A 24,748-nucleotide genomic window follows, 5' to 3' on the forward strand; every position below is an offset into this window, starting at 1 on the left:
TTGGCCTCGGCCTCAAGCGCTCACCTGACTCCAGTGTAGCAATGCTCAGTGTGCCGAGCAGCAGCAAATACCACATCTGCCCACTTCACACTGAAAAATACTTTGTGCAAATCTCTACTGCATATAAACGTGTAGGGAATCACATGATTAGCACATACTGTACAATAATTAGTACACTAAGTGCAAACTGTCAGAACTAACTCCATGTTTCAGTAACATGACAGTAGCTTATCTGTTTTCAAAATAGTGTAGCCTTTTCAAGTCTTTTTAATTTGGTTTTCCAATAAGTACAAAATGCTACACGGCTGTCGGTCACATTGTTTTTTTTGTTTTGTTTTTGCATGGAGTGGCAATATTCAAACATGCTCTGCTACAAAGTGCTCTCTCTCATTGCATTGGAAAACCTGATCCTTTAGTGAATCAGTGTTAAATAAGTTAAGCTCAATCAATAGCATTTGTGGCATAATGTTGATTACCACAAAAATGTATCTTAATTTATCTTATTTTTCTTAAAATAATAAAAATATCGAGGTTCCAGTGAGGCACTTACAATGAAAAAATAAAGGCAAAAATGTGAAGCTTATAATTTTGTAAAAGCACTTCCATTAATTCTTATTAAAACTCATGTACTATGAGCTCTTAAGTTGTTTAAGTCTTTGTTTTTTCCCCCCAGTTGTTCAACAGGATTACACGCTTAAACGTGTTAAATCTTCATGGCAATGAAGTTGTAAAATTTGATAACTTTACACAGAATAGGTTAGTAATTGATTTTATCACACTAAAATCATGTTAACATGCATTTTGTTTAAGTCTTGTGGCTATAGTTTTTTTAAATAGTGAGTATTTTAATGTTTACAAATTGGTCCCATTTAGTTCCATTGCAAGTGCCTCACTGTAACCCAGATTTGGATGGATGGATGGACGGACAGAGAGAGAGAGAGAGAGAGAGAGAGAGAGAGAGAGAGAGAGAGAGAGAGAGAATTTTAGAAATCAACATTATGCCACAAATGCTGTCAATTGATCTCAATTTGTATTGAACTGGGAATATTCCTTTAATATTTAGTTTAATATTTTTTTAATTACAAGGGAGTTTGCGTCACAACCCCTAGTTTTATTGTATGTGTTCACTATGGTATTCTATATAATTAAACTGGTAATACGCTTGTAATACAAATATTTTTGTTCATCCATTATGCAATTAAATATATGTTAAATGCCATGTTCATTATATGTAGTATATAAGTACAGTGTTGTGAAAAAGTATTTGCCCACTTCCTGATTTTTTCTATTTTTTGTGTATTTTTCCTACTAAATTGTTTTAGATCTTCAAACGAATTAACAAAACAAAGGCAACCTGAGTAAACACAAAATACAGTTTTCTAATTTATATTTCTTTTATTGAACCAAAAGAGTTATCCAACACCTACATCACCCATGTGAAAAGCTTACTGCCCCCTTAAACTTAACAGCTGGTTGCGCCACCTTTAGCAGCAACAACTGCAACCAAACGCATCCGATAACTACAGATCAGTCTTTCACAACGCAGTGGTGGAATCTTGGCCCACTCTTCTTTGGAGAACTGCTTTTGTTCAGCCACATTGGAGGATTTTCGAGCATGAACTTCCACAGCATCTCAATCAGGTTCAAGTCAGAACTTTGACTACGCCACTCCAAAACTTTAATTTAGCTTCTTTTGAGACATTCAGAGGTGGACTTACTCCTATGCTTTGGATCATTGTCTTGCTGCATAATCCAGCTACGCTTGAGCTTCAACTCATGACCAGCTGTTCTCCTTTAGGATTTTCTGGTAGAGATCAGAATTCATGTTTTCCTCAATTATTGCAAGTCGCCCTGGCCCTAAAGCAGCAAAGCATCCCCACACCATCACAATACCACCACCATGCTTGACTGTAGGTATTCTGCGTTTTATTTACGTCAAATGTAACGGGATCACTGTCTTCCAAACAGTTCCACTTTCAACTCATCAGCCCACAGAACATTCTCCCAAAAGGTTTGAGGAAAATCAAGGTGTTCTGGCAAAATTCAGATGAGCCTTAATGTTCTTCTGGGTTAGCAGTGGTTTTTCCACACTTCCATGATAGTGGAGTCATGAACAGTGATCTTTATTGATGCGAGAGAGGCCTGCAGTTCCTTGGATGTTGTCCTTTTTTGTGACTTCCTAGATGAGTCGTCGCTGTGCTCTTGGAGGCATTTTGGAAGGTCGGCCACTTCTGGGAAGGTTCACTACTGTGCCAAGTTTTCTCCATTTGGAGATAATGACTCTCACTGTGGTTCTTTGGAGTCCCAGAGCCTTTGAAATAGCTTTGTAACCCTTCCCAGACTGATGTGTTTTAAACACCTTTTTCCTCATCATTTCAGGAATTTCTTTCGACCTAGGCATAGTGTGCTACATGGTGAGACCTTTTAGCCAACTTCATTATGCCTCATCACTTCAAACAGCAAATGTAGCTATATAATGTTTCACATTTTAGGACATAAGGCTGTTATTTTACTAGTTTGTAACTAATTTCCTTGTACAAAACATGTGATCCTAGTCCTTTGTATTTCTATATATGTGTTTGTGTGGGTAGGGTTGCTGAAACATTACATCTGGGCCCACTGCAGTTTTCTGTATCACCCAAAACCTCTACTCCCTTTTGAATGTAGACAAACCCCCCTCCTCCCTCCCCCACTCCTGATGGCAGAGATCATGGGAAAGGGAATGACCTTATCAGAGTCAAGGCAATCCTTTTCATGGGCACTTTGCAAATGCACAGTGATAAGTACAGGTGAACACAGGTGAAGCTCGTTATCATGAAAGTGAAACTGTGGGAAGTAGGCAGCAGGGCTTGACTTTCTATCTGGTTCTTGTGGTTAAGACAGGCTGTCTATTTTGAGCCACTAGCATGTGAGTCGATTACACTGCTTTACGGTTTCAATTCTACCACAAAGCGAGTTTATGGAGGTGAAAGTTTGCTTTGTGCAAGGCTAAACAGCCATCCACTGATCCCATCTGTAGAAGTTTCTAACCCTCATGGGATAAAAACACAGGGCCTCTTAAAAGGATTTAACATGAAAAGAGGAGAATGGTTTTTGCATCCGAACCTTTCTGCAGATGAAATATCTTTGAAATATCAAACACGTTTGCAATTTAATGACCATCAGTGGGCGACAGAAGTCTTTGAATATTTTAAATCAGGTCTACATTTTCAGATGTATTCAGATTTTAAATCCTGTAGTCTTGCTGCCAAACAGTAGCGTGACTTGACCCGATTTCAGTCTTTGCCTTCAGTAAATGGGTGATTTTCTGGTGCATTAGACTATTACAATTGCATGCAGAATACTACAGGAGCCACACGGCTTCCATTAAGTCTGTCATCTCTTTTATAGTCGTCCAGTTTCGAAAGCTGATGGTATCTTGGAAAGATTGCTCATTTTCAGTCCCACACTCACATTAGTGTGGTCTGAGCAAGTGATCACTTCCATGTAAGAATAATTTCTACTGATTTTGGGAGTGCTCAGGGTGAATAGCTGAAAGTGAGCTTGAACTGTGTTGACAACATACAATTATGGAGGGGGACAAAAGTAGTGTTTGGGCTGGGAGAGAGAGAACCATCAAGAAAACAGCAAGAGGAGACCAGTGGGACCCTGGGCAGAAAATCTCCATACGGCTCTGGTAAACAACGAAGACAGCGATCACGTCTCTCAGCATGGAAACAGTAACAACACGACTCAACTCCCCGTGGAATTAATGGCCCTGCCGACTCAAAAACAACTTCTGACACATCCTTCTAGAATCTGATCCAAACGTCATCCTTTCCGAGCACAAAGGAACATATCGCAAATGCAGATTGTTATTCATGTGATTGTTTAACTGTTTTTTGTTTTTTTAAAATTACTAAAATAAGTGGAGGCAGAAGAATTATTTGGAAAATAAATTGACTTTCAATCTATTCTGAGATCAGTGCATTCATATAAAACACTGTAGGTAAAGCCATTATCTGATTAGGCAGCAATACAGCTGCCTATAGCATTCCTATGCAGCCAAGTGCATTCACTCTTGACATCAGGTTAGGAGTTCAGTTCCAGGCTGCAGATGACATTTTGCACAACATGATCCGCTGTCCCCATATAAGGACATACATTTTTATTTCCTGTTCTAAGAAATTGCTTTGCTTGCATGGTTATCAGGTGCTACTAGTTTCAAATCATAAAGGGAAGTGGAAAATGCACACACCAATCTCGTCCGCATCTCAGGAGGTTAAACTATTATTTGAAAAACTTCCAAAACAACAAAGTGAGGTGGTGAAACCAACATGCAGGTAGCCATTTTGTCATGTGACAAGAAAAACATAAAACAGAGAGAAACCCCTTTCCCTTCATGAATGTGTGAAGTTTTTCGACGAATTCGACGATTTAATGAAAAGACACATTTTGTTCAGGCCAACTGGAATAACCCCAAGAACACTTCTTGATATTTATGACAAAAAAAATCATCATATATATACACAGGTGGCCAAAAGTTTGGAATAATGTACAGATTTTGCTGTTTCGGAAGGAAATTGGTACTTTAATTCACCAAAGTAGCATTCAACTGATCACAAAGTATAGTCAGGACATTACTGATGTAAAAAACAGCACCATCACTATTTGAAAAAAGTCATTTTTGATCAAATCTAGACAGGCCTCATTTCCAGCAGCCATCACTCCAACACCTTATCCTCGAGTAATCGTGCTAAATTGCTAATTTGGTACTAGAAAATCACTTGCCATTATATCAAACACAGTTGAAAGATATTTGGTTTGTTAAATGAAGCTTAACATTGTCTTTGTGTTTGTTTTTGAGTTGCCACAGTATGCAATAGATTGGCATGTCTTAAGGTCAAGATTAGGTCAAAAATGGTAAAAAAGAAACAGCTTTCTCTAGAAACTCATCAGTCAATCATTGTTTTGAGGAATGAAGGCTATACAATGCTTGAAATTGCCTAAAAACTGAAGATTTCATACAAAGGTGTACACTACAGTCTTCAAAGACAAAGGACAACTGGCTCTAACAAGGACAGAAAGAGATGTGGAAGTCCAGATGTACAACTAAACAAGAGGATAAGTACATCAGAGTCTCTAGTTTGAGAAATAGACGCCACACATGTCCTCAGCTGACAGCTTCATTGAGTTCTACCCACTCAACACCAGTTTCATGTACAACAGTAAAGAGAAGACTCAGGGGTGCAGGCCTTATGGGAAGAATTGCAAAGGAAAAGCCACTTTTGAAACAGAAAATCCAAAAGAAAAAGTTAGAGTGGACAAAGAAACACAGACATTGGACAACAGATAATTGGAAAAGAGTGTTATGGATCTTAACCCCATTGAGCTTTTGTGGGATCAGCTAGACTGTAAGGTGGACAGCCACATCTATGGCAAGTGCTACAGGAAGTGTGGGGTGAAATATCACCTGAGTATCTGGACAAACTGACAGCTAGAATGCCAAGGATCTGCAAAGCTGTCATTGCTGCACGTGGAGGATTTTTTGATGAAAACTCTTTGAAGTAGTTTAAGAAGTTCTGAATTTTTTTTTCAAATTGTAATAGTAATTTTTCCAAGTTATTAATGTCCTGACTATACATTGTGATCAGCTGAATGCCACTTTGGTGAATAAAAGTATCAATTTCTTTCCATAAGAGCAAAATCTGTACATTATTCCAAACTTTTGGCCGCCAGTGTGTATGTATTGCTTTTTTTTAAATGAACTTTTTTTTTTTAAATGAATGATTAAGCTGTGCACACTCACATGTATTCAGGAGCAAGAAAAGTATTTTAATTACACCACTTAAGATTTTTTAATTCATTAAATAAATGTTTTAAAAAAAAAATTATGAAACCAACATGGATACAAATAAAAAAAAAGAATTATGAACTTGATACATGTGTTTTAAACTAGATTTTGAAAGATTTCTACTTTTTATAATCTCGGAAAACCTTATTTGTCAACGACCCAAATGTTTATTTAAGTGAAGCTGCACATAAACATACTTTCTATGGCAACCCCCAAAGGAACAAAGACACAATTACACACATTTTCACAGGATACGGTTACTCTGTGAATTGCATCCTAGTTCAGTCTATCACAACTGTTTATGTTTGTGCCGAGATCATGGGTTTGATTCTCAGGTAACACATTTTAATAGAATGTATACCATGAATGTTAGTCGCTTTGGTTAAAAGCATCTTCCAAACACATCCTGTTCTTATTTCGTGAATCTGTGTCACGTAATTGGGGATAAATGTTGGAGGCAGTAGTTTAGTAAGTCACCCCTCTTATATTCAAAATCAGTGAATGACAGACCTCTGATAGAAGAGTGCAAGATTTCAGAATTTTTGGTAGGTGTGACGTCCCCCAACCAGAATCGAGTTGTTTCGAGGCAGCAAGTGGGACACTCCACACACAGACGGCTTCGACAGAAAGGCAATAGCAAAATGAAAGTGCTCTCGTCAGCTCTCCACATGGAAGTAAGCAGGGAATGCGCTTTGATGAGTTTGCAGTTGTGCGTGCCACATTTTTCCAAGAGTGTGCAAATGGGCTGCATCCCAGAGCAGCTAACAGCCTCTGTCATTGATTTGTTTCTATTGTGCATCACGATTCTCACTGTCAACATGGCAAGCATTCGATTGATATTTTCTGTGTTTATCTCCCAAATCTGCATCATTTGGTGGGCAGACTGCAATGCCAAGTTGTGACTAATAAAAGGGAGTGTTGCTGCTTGCTGCTCTGTGGCATCCACAAAGTATGCTGAACGCCCCATACAACACATCTGCAATTGTATGGTGACATCATGTTAGATAGATTATTCCCAGAATAAAGGGAAAAGAATATTTCACTGGAAATTACCTTGCATTTTTTAGGTGCTCTTTCCAAGAACAAAACATGTACGTTTGCACAGATTGTGAAACGTATTCAAACTGACCTTAAAAGGATTTCCTTGACAGTTATTATTAGTCATCATGCAGCCACCTACTGCCAAAAGGCCATTAAAGGCCAAGCCACACACAGTGGCACAAAACACTCTCAGTTTTTGGAAAGTGTTTTGGCTAAAAGTCTAGACTAGTTTGATTCGCCCCCAATGTGAAGCACATGACATCAAGTTTCTGTCGAGAGTTGACAAACAGGGTCGGCAGCCTCCTTAGACTGATGCCATATTGTATACTAAAGATAGAGATGGAGGAGCTTGCCGACCTATTTAAAACCCATCCTTCATCCTCACTGCAATAATATTAGCACACAGGCCTACCCAGAGTTGGACTGGGACTAAAAAAACAGCCTGGAAACTAATGCTGTTGCCTGCTGCATTATCTAGTTCACAGTTCTCACTGTATTTTCACATGTCTGACTCTGAGATTGCCAAAGGCATTGGAATTAAATAGCAATATACAATAAATCTCTATTAATGTTTAAGGAATGCTCTGGGTTTAATACAAGTTTAGCTTAATTGAAAGCATTTGTAGCATAATGTTGATTTCCACAAAACAATTTCAAGGTTATAGTGAGGCACTGACAATGGAAGTGAATGGGGACAATTTTTGCAGTGTTTAAAAGGCAGAAATGTGAAGCTTATTAATTTTATAAAAGCATATACATTAAATTTACTGTTAATACTTGTAAATCTTTTGAGATTCAAAGTTATTTAAATCTTCGTTTTTACGTCGTTTTAGGGTTTTATGGTTTATAGTTTTTCGTCGTCATGGCAACAAAGATGTCAATTTAGATAAAACTTTACACAGAAGTGGTTTGTAAGTGATTTTATCACACCAAAATCATGTTAACACACATGTGGTTTACATCTTGTTACTATACTTTTTAAACTGTGACTATTTTAATGTTTACAGATTGGCCCCCATTCACTTCCATTGTAAGTGCCTCACTGTAACCCAGACTTTTTTTTAAATGCCATAAATGCTATCGATTGAGCTCAACCTGTATTGAACCAAGAATATTCCTTTAAATCATTGTATTTTTACTTAATGCTCCACAGGCCTCTGAAGCAATAAGATTATGGGAGCAAGGGTTTGATATTTCAAAGACAAATAAAATGAGAAAGAAATATGGTAAATGTGAAGAAACTAAACTAATTTAACCAGACACATCTCAGACAGTAACAATCAATGCAAAAATGTATGATAGATGCAAAAGCCAATATTCAAAAAGCATGTTGAAACAGGTCTGTAAACCTAAAAATATGTGACTACTCTCTCCAACAATAGCAGCTTTTAATAGAGTGATTTGCAGTCTCATTAGAGGGCAAACCAAACCCAATGCAAGAGTTATTAAAGTCCTTCCTGTGGAAACACCCAAAACATTCCCAAAGCCCTCCAAACTACACACACCCCACACTTAGACATCATTTCACACCAGCAACAATGCTTCTGGATTTAATAAAACTCTACACCAAAGATTGCACAGTTTGTTTTTGCAACACTCTCCCAAAGACAGAAGAACTGTAGAAAAACTACCCTCTCAAAACACATTTAGAAAACAGCACTCCAGATGCGATATTCTAAAACCCTTTTAGCTCTCTTAAGTCATGTTGATTTGTTGGAGAACCTGTAGTCACTTAATTACGCCTGTAGTTTTGCGTAGGATAAGACTGTCGGCAGATGTAAAGGTGTCTCCTGAGACTCCTGTACAGCTAGTGGTTAAGCTAAAATAGCCCTGCAGGATTACATCATATTTGCACTAACAGAGTAATGCTCAACAGCATGCCTTCTCAAAAATGCAATGGGTGCGGTGACCCACAATCTGTCGGAGCTCACAAAATCAAACCACAGTCAGTTGAAACTGACAAGACACACAGATGAAGTTACTTTTTTATTTTTTTTATTTTTTTAGAGAAAAAGGATTTACGCACAAACACAAGAAATGGATATGTGAATTTTTTTTTACCTATACACCCAGAATAAGCATATGACTTTGCCTTAGAGCATTTTGTCTTTGAAAAGTACATTATAAAATGATAGTTCTGGTCCTGGATGCTGATTGGTCAGTAAATCGTTTAGACAAGCTAAAATACACAGTACAGTATCAGCTATGATGCTCTATATTATGAATGTTATATACATTATGTATATGTCATGTCTTCTAGTGGAAACATACATTTGATTCATAAAACAATGTTGAAAAATGGTGTCCGTAATATTTTTATTATGTAGTAACAGTTTTATAAAACTTCAACGCCCTTTAGCTAGCACGGCCTCTTTTAACTAATTGCTAATGTATTTGTGTCTTAATAGTCTACTAAAATGACCAACCTAATCTCGTAGAATGTACGTTACTATAACAACATTTTTGCAAACTGCCTTTACGAATCCAGTTGTGCATTTTCAAAATGAACACTAGAGGCACTACAACACCTGTGTGTTTTATTCACTTTAACACAAATCACGACAACAGCTGATTATGCCTTTATAAACACTTATTTTTCGCACTATTACTCACGCACTGCTATGTTATGATATCAAAACACTTTTACTATAACGTAACGCATCATTTGAAAAACTATTAATTTGAACGCTTGCATTACAGACTCACCTACATTTACAAACGTATTCCGAATTGATTAGCTTGCGTGGTAGCTCACCTGGTAGAATGTTGGTCTTCAGACTCAGAAGGCTGTGTTTCGAGAACAGTCAAGCACACAAGGTGACATGTTACACAACAGTGTCATAGAAACAACACAAGATGACGTGGTTGCTTCAGAAAATGAACTTTTAATTTCCATTTTGTTTTTGGACACTATCGGTTAGGTTTAGGTGTTGGTTAAGGTAAAGGATATTTGTTTTGTGTCTATCACTCAATTGATTTTAGATCACTATAACGTTTTGTTTTACTCATTAAAACCTCCATCTAATATTTACACTAAAATACTTCTCTAATAACAAAATAATGTCACTCGCTTCTGGCGCCCTCCGCTGGACATTTCAGCTGCCAAACAAGTTAGTTAGCATGTCTTCTCTAAACGTTACTGTTGCACTGACATTTTTTTTTTTTTTTTTTTTTTTTTTTTACGTAATGTGTCCAACCACAAATGACAAGGAAGAATTGAGTAGTTATATCAGAGAGCTGCTATATTTGAATATCAGTGTGTTAAACTCCATTCAAACCTTCCTAATAGCTGTTTTGCGATTTGTTTGACCTGCCATGTTTTTTATGCATCATTGAAAGCACGGTCCTGATGTCATTCCATTTTTAGATATTTTAAAATATTTGTATTTTTAATTTTATATTCAACATTCTCAGATAACAATTTTTTCTTCTGCAGTACTGCTCCTAATGTAAATGTATATTGTTTTAAAGGAGTTTTAGATATTTATATTGGAAAACAAGCCAAAAAAACAAACAAATTAAAAAACGTATTTTGCTGCAGTGTATAATGGGGCGAAGACTACCCTCTCTCACCTTTCTGTTCACTTCAATCCATCTTTAACTCACAAAAAAACAAAACTCTCTCATTAATAAAGCTGTGTATTGCCATTTTCACGATAAAAAACGCACAGTGACACGTATATTATGATTAAATAAGTCGCGAGCCATCACGTTATAATTTAGCTGCATTAAGCGTGCAGAGATGAGCGTCCCTGTGACTGTGTGTGCATCAGCCGGGTGCAGTTTCAATCTCTCCCCCTTAGATCGGGACACTTCGCACAACTCACAGAAGAGGTGCTGACCGCACAGAGAAATGCCAGTTTTGGAGTTTGTAGTTATTTACATGAAATGCTTCTGCATTTGTTTTTACTTAAACAAAACAATAAAGCAATAACGCATTAAATATAACTGCATTTAAGATGTAGCACCGTGGTGTTTCCTTTAAAGACGCTCGACACGCAAGTTTTGCTTCAACGGAGCGGCAGCTCCAGCTCCACTTATTCCACAATGAGAGTGCTTCTGTATTTACTTATTTTGTATTTCTGCATTATAATTCCCTCATTCTTTGCGATCTACATCACCTGAAGCTGTGAAAGTTTAGAGTGTATCTGGTCTGTGAGCTGTGTAATTCTTCCTCTCCTCAGTCAGGTGTGATCTGCAGTGCCAGCCTGATCACAATATACATAGCTATTTGTACGTTAATATTTGTAACATTAAATGTACATGTTTTTATGTTTTAATAGACACTAAAACGTACAATATGGACGTTTGAAAGCATCCAAAACGTATACATGTTTGCATATTTACAGCTTTAGAAATGTAGAATATTGAAAATGCTTTACAACTATATTTGAATACACTAATCGATTATAAATATATTTGTACATTATTATTGTTTTATAGATATCACTTAACCCTACCCCAACCTCTAAACATAACCATATTTCAACAATATAAAAACATGTAACAAGTAGATTAAATGTACAGTAGCAATAATTTTTGTTAAAATGTATTCATTTATATATATATTTTACAGCCACTAATCCCACACCTACTCCTAAACCTAACCATAAAACACATAACAGGCAGATCAATTTAATCACAATAATTTATTCAGAAAAATAGCAAAATTCAGTACAAAAGTAGTCCAAAAGGCGATGCGCTGCATCCGATGTGCTCTCTGATGGAATACAATAGCGTTGTATGAGGTGGAGAGTGAAATTTAAATTATTAATCGCTGTAAATCTTCTCCTGATGCACTCCAGTACGCCGCCGTGATACCTCATTCAAACATATCCATCTCAGAATACGGCATGTTGCAAACGGTCACGAGACACTAGAGAGCCAATGAACATTCGACATCACTGCCATAAAACCGCTGGTCGTAATGCTTGAGGCAGCATTTTTTTCATTTTGAAAAAGAAACCAGTTACGGCGGATGCGACGTGTGAGCTGCAATGGAGATTGTTGAATAAAAGGCTTGAATTTGGGTCTGTTCTTCACAGAAACAGTCTGATGATTTGGATTATAGCTAACAAATGTATGGATTAATTTTATTGTTGTTTTCGGCATATTCTGAAAATTTATTTTGTGTCCAATGGCAAACAAAATTCTAATGAAATGTTTAATTAATGATTAAACGATTACAGAGTTTTTATTCATTTGAACATTTTAAAGGGTATTTTTGGTTAAAGTGATATAATCCTTTAAAACGTTGTACAGGGCAGCAGAACTGAATGAAACCGTTAAAATGTCATATTATAATGTCAACTGCATTAAATAAATGTGATGGCATTTAACTAATCTCATTGATTATAAATTAAATGTATTTAACTGATTCATTCTATGAATTATTCAATATTAATCCATTCAAACAGTACACAAACATCTGTACATTTCTATAGGTGTTAATACCTAAAATGATGACATTTACATGCTGTCAATACGCCAATATTGTACGTTTCGGTGTCTATGCAAATGTAAGAGAATGTACGTTTGCTAGAACCAAACTTTATGTAAGAGCACATACGAGTTCTCATGAGATCACATTGGCAGTGTTGCTCTCGCGCATCATCATTAGATTTGAATGTAATCTCATGTTAAGTTAAAGGACATCAAACGACTATTCGACAACTAAAATTTTTGTTGACAATTTTTTATTGTCGACTTGTCGATAATGTCGACTAATGGTTTCAGCCCTGCTTGAGAAGAACTTAACTGTGTCTCTTTTTGTTTTTGTTCCGTATAGAGCTCATGAATGTATGATCATCTCACAAAGTGAAATAGAGTCACACCACTTAGACAGACGGCCAGACCGCTGTTACACTAACACAAAGCTTGATTCTTCGATAAGAGCTTTTCATAGCAACTGAGTTTTTAAGACCTCATGAAACTGCTTGAGGCGTGCAATTTTCTTTGTATCGACGTATTTCCCAATGAAACAGTACGTTTGGCCGGGACATATTGAAGGGCTTGTCCCTTGCTTTATGTAGCCAATAGTCATTAGTTTACTTTACAGCAAATAACCATGATTTGCTACTTTATTTTACTAGTCGGTTTTCAGTATTGGGGTAGGGGACATTCTTATTTTAAAAAGTAAGAATTGTCTGAGTACTTCTGAGGAAGACATATTTGGAAACAATAAATACAATTATTATTGGATTTACTGCCCTTACCATCCTGTTCCAAAATGATGAGATCATTTCATATTAAAATATTTACATTTAACAGAACCGATTCTTGCAAATGGTGTTTACATACACTAACACTTTGATATTTTATTAATTCCTTTTTATATAAAACACAAATTACAGTGTGTATTTTTAACAGCACATTGTCATTTCAGTAACCATAGTAATTACTCTGATTGAAGTCTTACAAGATGAGGACTGTTGCATGGTTTAAGGGCATACTCACACTAGGCCCGGTTGCCTTGTACTGTGCCCAAGCACGATTTCCCCCCTCCCCACTCCCCCGCTTGCCTGCACTCACATTGCACTTAACGTTCCGGGCCTGAGCACGCTTACATCATTACGATGTGACTTTTTGTTTTTAAGAAAACAGGAAGAAAAGTGCTCTCGCACAGCAAAATGGAGTCCATCATTCTAATGTTACTTTCTTTGTGGCTTATTTGGAGTCGTTTGGGGCGCGGTGACACAAGGCCCTCTCACATGCCTACTTGTCAACAGCATCATACTGCTGGAATTTATCCTTTTTGTCATAAGCAGCCAGATTTACCTTCAGATACTGAACCCGCAGTTTTTTCAGCTTGTCACGACATTGCTCAATGGTTCTTTGGTATCCACGAGCACGAAGATAGTCGTGAATTTTACCAAATATATCCGAGTTCTTGTGTGTTGTATCCAGTTGTTCCTGTATACTCTCGTCTGCCCAAATTTCCAGTAAAAACTGCACCTATGCAGTAGACCAAAGTGATCCCTTTGCAGGCATGTTTGATAAATGGACAGTCACATCATTTATGTCATGTTTCGAGTTCTGTGCCCGGTACTAAGCGATCACACTAGCCAAACGAACTGGATTTTGGGGGTCAAACGTGCTCAGGCACAGTACAGATTGCCTAGTGTGAGTACACCCTAAGTGGCTATCCAGGTAAGTTTGAGTTTAGTTTGAGCAAACTCTGGTTTTTCGGTCTCAAGAAGACGGGTCAGTTTTCCCTAGCAACTTAACATAGCAATTTACGCTACATGGCTAACCTGCTCCAGAGCAGGTTTTATTCTGGATTACAGATCGCAAACTGATACTTAACCAATCAGCTGTGAGTAAAGTGACATCTCTGACGCAATGTCACTCCCCCTGAATCTCTCGCTCCAAATTAAAGTGCCCTTTACAGGGAAATGTATACTGTATATTAATTAATTTAGATTTAGATAAATTACAGGGGGCCTGTGTAGCTCAGCACGTAAAGACGCTGACTACCACACCTGGAGTCGCAAGTTCGAATCCAGGGCGTTCTGAGTGACTCCAATCAGGCTTCCTAAGCAACCAATTGACCCGGTTGCTAGGGTGGGTAGAGTCACGTTGGGTTAACCTCCTCGTGGTCGCTATAATGTGGTTCTCCCTCACAGTGGGGCGCGTGGTTAGTTGTGCGTGGATGCCACGGAGAATAGCGTGAAGCCTCCACACGCACTAGGTTTCTGTGGTAACGCGCTCAATAAGCCATGTGATAAGATGTGCGGATTGACGATCTCAGACCTGGAGGCAACTGAGATTCGTCCTCTGCGACCCCGATTGAGGCAAGTCACTACGCCACAACAAGAACTTAGAGCGCATTGGGAATTGGGCATTCCAAATTGGGGAGAAAAATCCCCCCCCCCCCTCCCCAAAAAAAAAAGATTTATATAAATTACTTTTTAGTATATTAGACCTACATATTAAGATTTTATAAGACTGTTTATTTGAGAGATCCTGGAACATTGTATCTTTTGAGCAGCATATTAAACTGTATTATTGTGTTTCTTTGCATTTCTTTAAATACTGTACCTGTATGCAATGCGTGATGCTGAGAACCTAGGAATACTTTTTAAGTAATACTCTTTATTTGTCCATTCACAGGGCAATTTCTGCAGCATCAACATTAAAATACAAAAAACTAACATAACACAAAACATCACAAACATGCATGAACCATAAAAACCTGAGTATTTACGTACTTCCATTTTCCTCATAACTTTAGGATGTCAGAAGAAAAAAACAACTTTAATAAACACTTGTATCCTTATGCTTCAAGTAAGTATTTACAATCAAAATTGCATTTGAACACAAAAGATCTTGAACCTCTAAAAGTCCTCCACTTGGGGACTCTATATCGTCTTCCCGAAGGGAGGAGTTCAAATTTGAATACAAGGTGTGAGATGTATCATTTACCAACGACTTTCTAAGAACATTTTTCTCACACAGAGCAGACAGACTTAACTGTAGAGAGCCTGTAATTTTTGACCCAAGGTTAACAACTCACTGCAATTGTGATCTGCTTTTGACACGTAATCCATAAAACAGTTCATAGCAAAGGTTAAAACTGATTCAATAAAAGATCTGTAAAACATGATCAGTATGGATTTGTCTACATCAAAAGACTTAAGCTTCCTCAGTATATATAACCGTTTATGAGCTTTTGATACAAGATTTGTATTTTCCACCCAGTTTAACTTATCATCTATAACTGTACCAAGATACTTATATGTGCTAAACTTCTCTACTACTTTACCAGCAATAACCAAATTAGCCGTAACATTTATTTAAATCAATCATCATATCTTTAGTCTTAGAGACATACATTTTTAGACGGGAATTTTTACACCAGTCCAGAAAATAGTTCAAAATGGACCCATGCTCTGTTTCATCTTGTCTTAACAAACTTAGCACCACTGTATCATCGGCATATTTGATATACGCCTGTCTGGATATTGACTTCTGCACCTGTCAGTATATAGGATAAATAATAAGGGTGAAAGTATACAACCTTGGGGTCAGCCCACAGAGGAGTGAAGCTCCTGGGAATATTTTCCATTTACTCTTACTATTTGAGATCTACTAGTAAGAAAATCTAAAATCCAGCCAACTAAGCTCTTAGGAATGTCAAATTCAAACAACAATCTTTCCACTAAAAGAAGTGGTTGAATGGTATCAAATGCTGACGAAAAATCTATAAATAACAAAACGGGCATGAGTTCTACCTATATCTACATGCTTATATATAAAATTTTAAAGTGTCAAAGTGGCATCCTCCACACTCCTATTTCTCCTATAGGCAAATTGTAATGGATCCATTAAATTGTTCATGTACTCTATAATCCAAGGTTTAATAGTTCTCTCAAAGCACTTCATTAATAATGATGTCAGTGAAATTGGTCTAAAATCTGTCATATGTCTGCTATTTGGCTTTTTGGGAATGGGTACAATGATAGATTTTTTCCACACAGCTGGTACTTTCTGTATTTTCAGTGAGGTTTGAAAAATAAAATGACTGATTTCACAGAGCTGATGAGCACAACTTTTTAAAACTCTCCCACTTACTTCGTCAAGCCCAGGACTTTTATTTTGTTGGGTGGCTTGCACAGCCTTCAAAACTGAGGCTTTGTCAATCTGAAAATATTCCCCTGTTTTTAAACTAAAATAAAAATCGTTGCACTTATCATTTTGATCATATGTACCAAATCGCCTGAAGAAGTCGTTGAATTCATTCGCTATATCTGTACTCTCTGTCAAAGACTGTACCGAATTTACTTTTGTTGGTTCTTTACTATTTACCACCACCATAGCTTTTATCCCTTTCCAAGCCAACTGAATATTTCCCCTAATAAACCTCTCGTCTACTATTGTCTTATATTTCATTTTTGCCCTTCTAATTTCTCGTTTCACCTCCTTATTTACCTGCTGCTTTTCTAAAGCTGTACCTTGATAAAAAATAAAAAAAAACCTGTTTCTTCTTATTTAAAACATATTTGAGTGATTTTGTCACCCATGGCTTATTGTTTGGATACATTTTTACATTCTTTTTTGATATCACTGACTCTTCACAAAAGTGGATGTAAGAGCTAACTACATCAGCCAACTCATCATTATCTGAACAACAACTTTTAAACAAGTCCAATTCGGTGCAATCAAAACAGCCATGTAGCTGTAAAGTATTTTCATCAGTCCATTTTTGAACCGACCTAATGACTGGTCTCTCACTCGACCCATAACATAAATCCAATGTACTCTGATATCGAGCAGCACAGTCTATGTACTGCTGAAAATTTAAAACTCCCTCCAATGAACACTTGTTAAAATCACCCATGATAAAATGAGGAGCGTCAGGTGAACGTGACTGATACCGATGCACCACTTGACTGATATTGCTTTCTGAACATCAGACTTCGGATGTATATATACACTATAGAAATAAAAAGTTGTTGAAATTCTCTTGGCAGATAAAAGGGTCGGATGGATACAGCCAACAGTTCTATATCTGAGAAACATACTTCCTTACACACAATTACTGTCTTTGCCCATCGATTGTTCAAATACATACAGTACTGGAGAATACTGGAAAAGTTTTTTTGCAGAGGTGTTCATTAGGTGATTCTCACACTTTAGATATGCATTTATTGTGAGTACAAACCTACTGGTTAAAATTATATTGTAGACTATCACACAAAGTGACATGGCTTGCACTTTATTAAATTATATTAGGCTTTTAATTTCAATGGATATAAAAGGTTTTACTTTTTAAATAAATATATAGATTTTTATGCTGCTTGTGTGTTCTTATTGAGAACCATATAAATTCAATTACACATCATATTTAGCTTTTCATTTCTTTTGCGGCAGAAGCTGGGTTTCTTGTTGAGGACATTTTCAAATTCTTTGTATTTTCATAATGATCTCTTGATCTTCAGTGGAGACGTAAATCACACTGAATGTCTCGCGAGAAGTAAATCGCGCAGACTCTCTCAAAGCTTCACCCTTTGGCTGTTCGTGGCAAACCCTAACTCTGAGTTTACAGAGAACGTTTGTAGTGAGAGTCTTGAGATCGCAGAACCCAATCTAAACCGGTTTGGATCTATCTGGTTTTGTCAACCTGAAACTTACTCTGAAACTTTGAGTTTTTTCAACTAGCTTTGTGCAACAGGCCACAGGTCTCGCTGTAAGTTTTTGTTTAGATTAAAAAAAAACAACTTATAAAAGCCTCGATATTCTTCCTACGAAATCGAAGAAAGAACGGGTGTGATGTCATTTAGAAAATCTGGCCGAAAATACTTTTTTTTTTTTATTTCGTTTTGGTGGTTCGTAACAGCTCGTTGGGGCAAACTTTTAGGAAAAAATGTTATCGGCTGCTAAACCTTCTTACTGTCATTGGTCCACGTCATTGGTAGGTGTGACCTGGAGCTCCACCTACCTTGAGGCCGATGGCTAATTTTGTTTACGTTGTTCAGTGAGTGAAAATGAGTCAACATGAACACATCGATGTGCAGAGTTATTAGCGAGCTGGTGCAAATGTACCTACATCTGTACGATGATTTGCTTAGAGACATTTTTCAAGACCATGTCATGTAAAAAAAAAATTTTTTAGTCTACTAAAGGAATCAAATCTCAAATCTTCTCAAGTGCCAATTCATTCATGTTCCATCTGCAGCAAAAGCCATTCACACATCTGTCTAAAGTAAGATATGCCTCTATCATCATTGCCTTATCTTTGTTCTGCACATTAACACTTTTATACACTCATCTTTGCAATGGTATCAGGGTAAGGGATGCATTGATACCACTTTTTCTCTTCCGTTCCAATTCCGGTGTCTGAAATCTCAGTATCGGCCAATACCGATCCAGATCTGATACCAGTGTTGTTTTTTTGCATAATCAGATTTAAATGTCTTTACCTCAACTAATTGGAGTACTCTTTAATTTGTAAAGAAACACTAACCTGTAAGTACACATTATTTCAATATAAATGTATAGCCTAGAATCTGATAAACAGTATACCGTTGCTTGGCTGTTTAGAACTTCTTTTTACCCCTGAACAAAGAACGAAGAAGAACTTCTACGGAGGTATATTGAGGCTTTAAGAGTCATTTGTTTGGGAATCAGGCTACACTGGTCTCGCTGTACGTCTTGCGCCTTAGATTTGATGGAACCAACTCATAAGAGTCATTCATTAAGGAAACGGGCTACGTTGGTCTCGCTGTATGTTTCACACTATAGATTCAAAAGAACCGACTCATAATATTCATTTGTTCGTGAATCGGACTACATTGGTTGTAGTACAAATGTAGTCTCTACACTGTATCATATGTTTTGCATTGCTGATTTAGTAGCGGTGTTGCAGTGCCGCTGAATGGTATCAGTGTTGCGTCCACATTGGCAGAACAATGCACATTCGAGAACCGTCAACTGTCAAAGTCGTGAGCATCATCCGGTTCCTAGATTTTTTTTTTTCTCCAATGGGTCCAATTCTGATCAAGAGCTGGTTCTCATTTCCACCCCTAACTAAAATGCATAAAACTGCAATTTTGATTTCATAGGGTCTTTAAACTTTTTCTATGCCAGAGATGTATTTAAAAGGGGAAGCTTGATAGAAATGTCATGAAAGTGATCCACTCTTGGCTAGACAGACAGACAGTCATTCAGACAGACACACACACACACACACAGCCCTGTGACTCATCCACACATGATCACTCTTCTCAATTTCTTCCAGGCACCTGCAGCACGTACAGTACCTGCTCCAGCACCAACCTCCCCTGTCTTTCTGCAATACAGGGCCGACCTAGAGCCCAGTTGGAGCACACCTGCGATGCATAATGACGACAGTCAATCGAGGCCTGCTTAATCTGGCTTGTTACATCACCATGAATGATGATCCCCAGAGTGAGATAATGTTTTGAAAGCATTGCGAACACAAGCTGGAGCGGGATGTGGAAATGAGCCAGGGGCACCTCGCACAACTACATGCAGCACAAGTCAGAACAGGAGCTCCCACTCTCCAAATAAACTAAGACTGCTTATATTTTTGACTATCTCTTTTAAATATGCATGCATAAACATGACAGATCATGTTTCACAGTGGTACTGATTTAGATGCAGGCCAGTAAATGTCTCATAAGAAGGGCCCGAAGCCACAGAGATCCCCTAAAAGGCAAACAGACTGCATGCATCTGAAATATTGGTAATTACATTATCTGCTGATAAAAAATAAAAATATAGGAGGGGCATCAATAAACGTCAGATGACGTTATAATGCCACAGTGGACAGTGCAGGAAATAAGTGACTTGCTATTACTCGAGTATTGCATTACTCAAGGCAACTCAAGACTACATACGTGTGGGAAAAGGCAAACATATGTTAAGCACTGTAAACACCCCTACGACAACAAATGCATCCATGGCAGCATTTTGAAACGCATATCTGAGCTGCAAAAACACCAAGAGTTCTGTAAAATCATGCTATATGAAATACCCTTCGGCCGTGAAGCTTATTTCACGTTAACTGGACTGCACGTATGTAGACACGGAACAGCGCGCGCCTCCACGAGATGCCTCGTGATTAAAAACAGCACCGATACCGTCAAGTTCAAGTTCATGGATTTATGCAGTTAAGTATCCGTAAAATTATTTGGCGTTGAGACGGACGGATAAACGCGTAATAACACGCGTGTTAAATAGAAGAAGAAGAAGAAGAAGAAGAAAAAAAAAAAAAAAACCATTATTTTGATGCTGATACTGTAGATGCGTTGCTATCACGACGCTCTGCGGTGAATTACGCCGGTCTGTTCATTGCATTGGCATGCATTAATCACCAACAGAGCAAAAACTGAAAATGAAACGGTATGAAAGAGATGGTTACATACCCTTATTCGATTCACAAGCACTTCAATTGACGTGAAAAGCCTAATAGCTGAAATCTCCAGATGCCTGTTAATAATCGAAGGTGTTTATGTTTATTTCATTTTGCCCGACGTTTAAGCGGCCAACATACGCAAAAGAATATACAGCCGCAGATGTCAAAGTATCTCAGTCTTTCGGTGATACAATCCAATGAGAAGACATTCTCGAGTAGTTCGTGTGATTGTTCAATGTGAATTTCCACATTCCCACGCACGCACGACACACAGACAGAGACCAGCTCGGGGGGGTAAGTTAAGTTTTGGTCTGCCGGTAATTCAGTTTCATGGACCGGGAGCCCCGCCCGTGTCGACCGAGAGTCGGCAGTATCTGTGTGTGTGACCGCACAGGCGTGACTAAGCAGAGGGAAGTCTCGAGGACGGTCTGTTAAAGACACACGGGAATTCCTCTCAGCTTTCTTTAAGTCGTGAGATATTGTTACGGGGAAGTTTTAGTTACTGTCTGAGTTTAATATTTAATACGTTGATCATAAACAGTGATGCAAATATACTCATTCACTTAGATTTAGATAAGGCGTGTTGTATTGTCAGCCGCTGAGGGGGCGTGGATGAGCTCATGATCAGAAGTTCAGAGACCACATGATACACTTGTGAAATTACCCACATGCTTCTTTCTTCCTTTATACCAGGCAGCTACCTTAATTCACAATAAACCCACTTATTTCAGTGTGTCTTGCACTGCCAAAACATTAGCTGACAGCGTGAATAGGCCTTCGTGTAAAACAACTTCCGCTGCAGTCAGTTTCAATGGCAGTGCCCACCGCGCAGAATAATTATGGCCATATATATGTACATATATGTACTTATTTTATGTACAATTAATCTCAAATACTTAAGCTAAACAGGCCTACCTCACCGTACAATCATTACTCATTACATCAATATTATGCCACAAATGCTGTCGATTGAGCTTAAACTGTATTGAACCCGGAACATTCTTTTAAATCTTATTTTTTTTAGACTAAATTAATTTGAAATACATATATTTGTAGACAAAGGTGTCAGCTAACAAACTATGTAAGGGAACAGGTTTTAATGAAAATGCTTTTTTTTCCTGAAAATTTACATTTATTCACTTCATAAATTACATCTTACCATAACTCCATCAAACACACTAAAAAGCATGCTATTTTAATTTGATCCATCCAATAAGAGTGTAAAGTCTTTAATTATCTAATAATGGTGTTCAGTAAAGGAGTTCCAGTGAGTGAATTTTTTTTTGTTTTCACACTATTCTGAGAATTGAATATTTTTCCCATCTTAAAGGAATAGTTCTCCCAAAAATGAAAATTCTCTCATCATTTACTCACCCTCATGCCATCACAGATCTGTATGACTTTCTTTCTTCTTCAGAGCACAAACGAAGTTTCAGAAGAATATCTCAGCTTTGTAGGTCCATACAATGCAAGTGGATGGTGATTAGCACGTTAAAGCTCCAAAAAGCACATAAAGTAAACATAAAAGTAATCCATATGACTCCAGTGGTTAAATTAATGTCTTCTAAAGAGACGATTGCTTTGGGTGAGAAACAGATCATTATTTAATTTCTTTTCACTATAATTGGTTACTTCCGATACGCTGCCTCTCACGTGATGGTATGTTAAAATGAAAGCAAAACCAATGAAGTTTGTGAACAGCGTTCTCTTGTAAACAAATCGAGCTGCACTTCTGGTTGTATCATGTCAGTTCATGCGTGAACATGCCAACATGCCTGCGTCACACGAGAGACTGTGTGAACTCGGTCCTCTCATGAACGCACATTGGAGCATCAGTAAGTAAACAATTATAGTGAAAAGGACTTAAATATTGATCTGTTTCTCACCCAAAGCGATAGCAATCACTTTAGAAGACATCAATTTAACCACTGGAGTACTTTTACTATAACTGTCTGTGCTTTTTGGAGCTTTAAAGTGCTAATCACCATTCACTTGCATTGTATGGTCCTACAGAGATTAAAAAATCTTCGTTTGTGTTCTGCAGAAGAAAGAAAGTCATACACATCCGGGATGGCATGAGGATGAGTAAATGACGAGGGAATTTTCATCTTTGGGTGAACTATCCTTTTAAACTGAATGTGTTATTCTGGTAGGTTGCTATAAACAGCTTTTATTGATTTAACCAAAGACCCTTTAAAGGGAAGTTTGTGCACTCGGCGGCCATCTTTAGAACACTACCGGGCAGCTATTTTCAATGTAAACAAGCGGCATAAAAGTACAGCCCCTGTATACTTGAGTAGGAAAAGAGTCTCCAAAACGGTTAGTCAAGATTACGATCAAAGAACATATTTCAGATCAGCAGAAAAATCGGAAAAAATTGTATCATAAATTGTGCTTCTTTAGCTCAGATCGCACTAAAAAAACATACGTTTTCAGGCTGGTTCAGCTAATGTGTGTTCTTGAGTGGACTGGCAGGCGATGTCTGTATCGAAAAGGTGCATCTGGGAGCACCTGGAGAGCACACTTGTTTAAATGACACCGAGAGCGCTCATGCTGAAGGGAGTGAAGCTGAAAGTGCTCATGATCGCTCAAACAGTCTCTATCGCTCCACACAGTGGAGTAGAGTATAGCTGCAGTCAGAGCTCCAAAAAGGGGTGGAAGCTCCGAACTGCCAGCAAAGATATAGGGAGCCCCACCTAATGCCTTCCCTAGCCCTAACCTTCTTTGGAGGTGTCGCCCCCTTTTGGAGTTCCTGCAAACCCGTTTTGGAGTAACCACGCCCCTTTTGGAGTAACCCCGCCCCCTTTTGGGGAACCCACAACCTATTTTGGAGATTTCACCCCCATTTGGAGATCTCTGGCCTGCTGCTATACCTACCTGACACATTTGATTGTCACAACTGACATTACATCACGTAAACACAGATTTGTATTTGAATGTTTATTTGTTGTTTAATTTGTTTTTATGCCCGTTTGCAGTCTCTTTATACTCTCCATGCTCACTGTGCTGTGAGTCAGAATTACTACCATAATGACTCTAGAAAATATTCATACACATGTTATTCTTACACATGTTTTAAAACAAACTAGCAGATTCATCTAAATTACAGCATGTCTGAAAGTTTACATTTGCGAATGCTTAGAATTGCACACAGAATTGCAAATGCTTAGAGAACAACTCACACTTTGGCCACACTGTATGCTTCAAGGGCTGAGCAAGCGCTCATTCAATAGAGTCCCTGTGTGCTGCAAAAAAGATTGACCCTGAATCTAGGCACGAGTGGCCGATCACAGATTTAAGACAAAGATCGGCTGATTTAGATCGGTGGCCAATAAATCGGTGCACTCCTAATACAAACATAATTACACTGACTTGACCAATGGCGTGAGTTAGGGGTGGGACTATCTCTTTTGTTTGAAAACAAAGTAATTTTGAAAAATGCTGTTCTTACAGCATTGTGAAAGTGAAATGTAACAACATGCACTGGCTGACAGCACTTATTACTGCAGTTGTCAAACTGTAGCTATTAAAATATGACATTAAATTATCAAAGTCATCAGGGAGATTTGTTGATTTAAAAAAGTATGGTCTGTATTTAAAGGGACACATTGAAATGTAACTAATGTTAGCAAAGCCACACACTTCACTGCTGTTGTAAAATGTTTTAGTAAATGATTAATCAGGGCAGCATTAATGAAATTCACAGACTGACTTTTGTTATCTTCAGTTCTTCATGACTGCAATGAGTACTGACTAAACACAAAGTAAAGAAGCATTTGTGGTTGTTCAAGTTTATTGACTTCTTGGAAAAGATTCATTCTGATATCACTACCCTGATGTTGGGTTCCTGAGCAGGAGGATGAAGTTGAGATGTTATTAATTCAGGACAGCAGGTTGCTCCTCAAGTGCAGAGTTCAAATTCAAGAAACAGAGATTGCATTGACATGCGTAGCATTTCATTTTCTCATTGGACATTGTTGATATTCTTCCCGTAT

The 24,748-nt window shown here is 37.8% G+C and overlaps 1 protein-coding gene across 2 annotated transcripts in view; it reads right to left on the reverse strand.

Annotated features, from left to right (window-relative positions):
• Window positions 1-21,159, reverse strand: part of LOC127449950 (inactive rhomboid protein 1-like) — a 69,863-nt gene extending 48,704 nt beyond the window's left edge. The window contains exon 1 of one of the 2 annotated variants that reach the window (XM_051713597.1): window positions 20,764-21,159. The gene's annotated coding sequence lies outside the window, so the exon portion shown is untranslated. The remainder of the gene's footprint in view (window positions 1-20,763) is intronic. The other variant, XM_051713598.1, reaches the window with a different exon arrangement.
• Window positions 21,160-24,748: the final 3,589 nt, after the last annotated feature.

This window comes from Myxocyprinus asiaticus, chromosome 13 (genome assembly GCF_019703515.2).
Source record: "Myxocyprinus asiaticus isolate MX2 ecotype Aquarium Trade chromosome 13, UBuf_Myxa_2, whole genome shotgun sequence".
NCBI classification, from domain to species: domain Eukaryota; kingdom Metazoa; phylum Chordata; class Actinopteri; order Cypriniformes; family Catostomidae; genus Myxocyprinus; species Myxocyprinus asiaticus.